Genomic DNA, 6007 nt, shown 5'->3' with positions numbered 1-6007 from the left:
TCCCACATGCCATAGGAAGGAGGTAATTGAATCATGGGGGCAGGTCTTCCCCCATACTCTTCTCATGGTAGTGAATAAGTCTCATGATATCTGATGGTTTGAGAAATGAGAGTTCCCCTGCACAAGTGCTCTCGTGTCTGCCACCATGTAAGATGTGTCTTTGCTCCTTCTTCACCTTCCACCATGATTGTGAGGCCTCCCCAGCCATGTAGAACTGTGAGTCTGTTAAAACTCCCTTCCTTTATAAATTACCCAGTCTTGCGTATGTTTTTATTAGCAGCAATAGAACAGACTAATACAATATGGTTTATTACTCTAAAGTAAATATATGGTTTATAAATATGCAGGAACCTCTGATTCCCATGAAGGTCTCAGTAGAAACAAAATGGCACTGAAATTAAGTTGAGAACATTTTTTTCTCTTAGAGACAGTCTCGCTCCGTCACCCAAACTGGAACACAGTGATACAATCATAGATCACTGCAGCCTCCAACTCCTGGGCTCAAGCTGTCCTCCCACCTCAGCCTTCTGAGTAGCTGGGACAATGCCTGGCTAATTTTTTTAAAGGTTTTTGTAGAGACAGTGTGTTACTATTTCTTTCTTTCTTTCTTTCTTTCTTTCTTTCTTTCTTTCTTTCTTTCTCTTTCCTTCCTTCCTTCCTTCCTTCCTCCCTCCCTCCCTTCCTTCCTTCCTTCTTTCTTTCTTTCAAAAAAATAGGGCCAGGATTTTGCTATGTTGCCCAGGCTGGTTTCAAGCTCCTAAGCTCAAACAATAATTCTGCCTCAGCCTTCCAAAGTGCTGGGATTACAGGCATGAGTTATCATGTCCAGCCTCACTATTTTTTCAGATCTGAGATCTTGAACTCTTGGGTTCAAACAACCCTCCCTCCTCCACCTCCCAAGTTGCTGGGATTACAGACATATGCCACCGTGCCTACCTGGAAATTTTAATACAGAGATTATTTTAAAAGATATGGGCAGAGTATAGGAAGATCATAGAGATAATGAAACACTCCCAGACTTATAACAATCGGGTACCTTTACTATCCATAGACCTAATGAGGCAAGAGAAGAAAGCAATTACTAAAGAGAAAAAGCAAGAACTATGTGGAGGGCCACCTAACAAGAGCAATGACCTTCAGCTGAATGACAAAAGCAGGTGCACAATGACTACAAAAGTAGAGATCCGGGGAAATAAAGTATCTAATCTTACTCTCTTTCCACTCTCTAATCCCTTGCTAGTGCTCCCCAATGGCCAAACCCAAATGAAAGTCAGAAGGCAAGACTGCCAACAGATTTTATCCACAGACATCAGGCTCCTAGGGCACAGAGCAGAGCAAAGATGATGGAGAGTATATATGGTGAGGCACACAAAAGGGATCCAGTTTAATCTTGTCACTCTCCCATATAAAATCCTTCATTTTCTATCTTGATTAGAGATAATAGTCCTTGGCTGAGCACAGTGGCTCACACCTATAATCCCAACACTTTGGGAAGCTAAGGCGGGCAGATCACTTGAAGTCAGGAGTTCAAGACCAGCCTGGCCAACTGGTGAAACTTCGTCTCTACTGAAAATACAAAAATCAACTGGGCGTGGTGGTGTGCAACTGTAATCTCAGCTACTCAGGAGGCTGAGGCAGGAGAATCACTTGAATCCAGGAGACAGAGGTTGCAGTGAGCTGAGATCACGCCACTGCACTCCAGCCTGGATGACAGAACAAGACTCTGTCTCAAAAAAAAAAAAAAAAAAACAGAAGACATAATAGTCCAAATTCCTTAGCCTAACATAGAAGGCCCTTCATGATCTGAGTCCCTTTTCCCGGGTCAGCTGAATGCCTTTATTTCAAACCCTCCCATCCAGCACTACAAAACTATGGACTCTCGTAACTCCTCCCTTTGGCATCAGCTCTTGCCTGTCAGGCACACAAATCTATACCGTGCCTGACTGGTGAGATCCTATTTACCTTTCAAGAGAGCTCAGTGCTCTCATTCTATGCAGCCTTCCCTCAATCCCCAACACAGAAATGGTCACCGCTGTGCAGCAGCTGCACCTTGTGTATGCTCTGGTGCTGCTCTTTTCTCACTACAGTATCATTGTCTTTTTGTCTGTCACCTAACAAACGGTGAGTTCCTGAAAGGAATCATATCGTGTTCATCTGAAACACTGCTGGATACGAAGCATCGCTGAAGAACAATTTGATGAATCGACAGTGGCCTTGCCGGCTGGCACTCTTTGTTTGCCCTCTTCTACCTACATTCTTGTCTTATGCCAACATGATAAATTTCCTCAGCCTTGCAAACAAACAAGAACAGTCCACCAACAGCTAATGTTATAAGTAAAAGATAATCCATGTGGCAATTAGAAGAAATAGAACTATACAGTCTAGTACTTGCACAGGAGCCAAGTACACTGGTTAAGAGCACTAACTTGAGAATGAGAACTCAATTTGTTAGCTATGAAGTCTTGGCCATGTGACTTAGCCTCTCTAAGCCTTAGTGTCCTCATCCAGAAAACAGTGGTCATAATAGTGCCTACCTTACTGTGAACATTAATGAGAAAATGCAAGGTGTTTGGTCCAAGGTAAGTTAACTATTAATAGCCGCAGAATCAGAGGACATTTTCTATTCTCTGAAATAAAGAAAGGACTTGAAACTACTGCCAAATCCCATTCCCTGTTGTGTAATCTGGAGGCATGGCCTTTGCTCTCCCTAGATTCTCTGGCAGCATTTTCCAGTTAACGATCTTTTTTGTTGTTGTTGCTGCTGATGATGATAAATGGACATGTTTAATGATATATTGGTCTTCACAGAGATGACTACAGAGACTTTTAATCTATAATCCAGTAGGACACAACCATGCATCACAGACTAATTAGCCAGATGTAAAATAAACTAGCTTCGTACCACAACTACCCTATAAACATTGCAACTATTCTCTCCAAAATGACCCTAATCTTACTTGAAAACACCTGCTGCGGGGGAACCAGAAACCTAGCTATGTGACCAAAACTAAAAATTAAAGGAAAAATTGCAATTCACTAGTGAAAGCTGGTGAAAGCAGAGGAAATTCAGGGCCCTTCACTGTGCTGCTTTGATGTTACTTGTGTTCTTTTTGTCCCTCTTCTTCAGCCCATCCATTTTAGTTCTCAGTAGGTTTGAATAAGCCATCCAGAACTTATTCACTTCTTTGGAGCTCACCATAACGCTAATCTTCTTTTTCCCATCAGTAGTTCTTAACAGACACCTGTCTGAATACTGAAAGCCCACAACAGAAACTTTCTTTAGAATGGGTTTGTTTTAACCTCAGTTCTCAAGGAACAAATGGTACCAGGAAAAGTCCACTGTAAGTGAACCCATTTTAAATGAGAATCAAAACATCATAGCAAATAGTGTGGAAAAAAAATTAGGTTTAGTCAAAACTTCAACTTGAGAAATAAAACCAGAAATTATAAAAATAAGTTTGCTTTACTGTTTATTTAACTGAGTTACATTATAATTGGAACTATGTACCAGTGGGAACTGCCTAATTGTCTGACAATTTGTATTACAGCAAGATAAAACATTCTCCACTTTATACAACATTCTTTACTTCCCATTTGACTTTCAAAGCAAGATTATAAGATTGCCCTTTTTAAAAAAAGTTCACAGTTTTCACTGATTTTGCCAAGTAACTCAAATTTTCATTCTTTTATATTTATATCATTCTCTTTTGAATTTCCTGTCTTGTCATTATGCTTGCCAATTCTCTCCATGTTATTCTTATATTTCTTACATGATTTAACTCGGCAAGATCTAGACTTGCCAATGGCTTAACAGTTCTCCAGTATTCCTTCATCAACTTCAACATGCTTCTTAGTTGCAGGTGATATTGTTTGGCTGTGTCCCCACCCAAGTCTCATCTTGAATTGTAACTCCCACAATTCCCACATTTGTGGGAGGAACCTGGTGGGAGGTGATTGAATTATGGAGGTGGAGCTTTCCTGTGCTGTTCTCGTGATGGTGAATGAGTTTCACGAGATCTGATGGTTTTAAAAACAAGGGTTTCCCTGCACAAGCTTTCTCTTTGCCCCCTGCCATCCATGTAAGATGTGAGTTGCTTCTCCTTCCATTCAGCCATGATTGTGAGGCCTCCCCTGCCATGTGAGACTATAAGTCCATTAAACCTCTTTCTTTTATAAATTGCACAGTCTCAGGTATGTCTTTACCAGCAACATGAAAGTGGACTAATACAGCAGAATATGTAACTTCTCTTTGCCGTTGATTTGAATCATATGGCCTGCATTGTCAGACAATTATAAGAGACTGACCACAAACACATTTATGAAATACATTTATGGGAATGATATCTAGAGTAGACTGTACTGTCAAACAGTACTGTTGGATATGTGTTTGAGGAAAAGTAAACTTTTTTTTTTCTTTTTTGAAGACAGGGTCTCACTCTGTCGCCCAGGCTAGAGTGCACTGGCATGATCACCACTCACTGCAGCCTTGACCTCTCAGGCTCAAGCTGGGACTATAGGCATGCACCACCATGCCCAGCTAATTTTTTCATTTTTTGTAGAAACAAGATTTCACCATATTTCCCAGGCTGGTCTCAAACTCCTGAGGTCAAGTCATCTACCTGCCTCAGTCTCCCAAAGTGCTAGGATTACAGGCATGAGCAACTGTACCTGGCCGAAAATAAACTGTTAACTGGTCAGTTAATTTGTTCACTCGCCAAAACTTATTGAGCACCTAATATGTTCCAAGCACTATTCTAGACCATGAGGAAATAGAAGCAAATAGAAAGAGATAAAATTATTGACTTCATAGAATTTATAATCCAGTGTGAGAGGCAGAAAATGAACAATAAAATGTTTTATAGTGATCAGTCTTAAGAAGAAAAAGTAAGTTTAAGAGACAAAGGGTAGTGGGAGTTAGATAGCATGCTCAGATAAGATTTCTCTGAAGAAATGACTCTTGAAATGTTCTTACTGGAACTTGCATCATAAAGTGAGGATGTGACCCACATGAATATTTCACAGAAGGGTATTGTTTCTGAAAGACGAATCAGTAAGTAGGTCTGAGTCAGGGATGTTAGAACAGTGCTTTCCAATCTTGTTCACATTATGACACATAGAAGATTATGGTAATGGGCCAGGCACAGTGACTCATGTCTGTAATCCCAACACTTTGGGAGGCCAAGGTCAGGGGATCACTTGAACTCAGGCATTCAAGACCAGTAGGCAACATTGCAAAATTCCATCTCACAAAAAAAAGAAGATTATGATAATGAAAGAAGACATATGAATAGCCAATGAGCATATGAAAAAATGCTCAACATCACTGATCCTTGGAGAAAGGCAAATTAAAACTATAGTGAGATATCATCTTATACCAGCCAGAATAGCTATTATTAAAAAGTCAAAAAATAACAGATGGTGAGAACATGGAGAAAAGGGTAAATTAGTAGTACAACCTCTATGTAAAACAGTAGGGGCCGGGTGTGGTGGCTCAGGCCTGTAATCCCAGCACTTTGGGAGGCCGAGGCGGGCAGATCACCTGAGGTCGGGAGTTCAAGACCAAACTGACCAACATGGAGAAACCCTGTCTCTACTAAAAACACAAAATTAGCCAGGTGTGGTGGCACATGTTTGTAATCCCAGCTACTTGGGAGGCTGAGGCAGGAGAATCACGTGAACCCGGGAGGCAGAGGTTGCAATGAACTGAGATCGTGCCATTGCACTCTAGCCTGGGCAACAAGAGCAAAACTCCATCTCAAAAAAAAAAAAAAAAAAACAGTATGGAGATTTCACGAAGAACTAAAAAGAGAACTACCATTTGATCCAGTAATCCCACTACCGGGTATATACCTATAGGAAAAGAAATTATTATATCAATGATTTCTGCACTTGTATGTTTGTTGCAGCACTATTCACCAACCTAAGTGTCCATAAATGGATAACTGGATAAAGAAAATGTGGTACATATGTATATGTGGGTGTGTATGTATGTATGTATATGTCTATA

Source organism: Macaca thibetana, chromosome 1 (genome assembly GCF_024542745.1).
Source record: "Macaca thibetana thibetana isolate TM-01 chromosome 1, ASM2454274v1, whole genome shotgun sequence".
In the NCBI taxonomy this organism is placed as follows: Eukaryota; Metazoa; Chordata; class Mammalia; order Primates; family Cercopithecidae; genus Macaca; species Macaca thibetana.
This window is presented reverse-complemented; position numbering follows the sequence as displayed.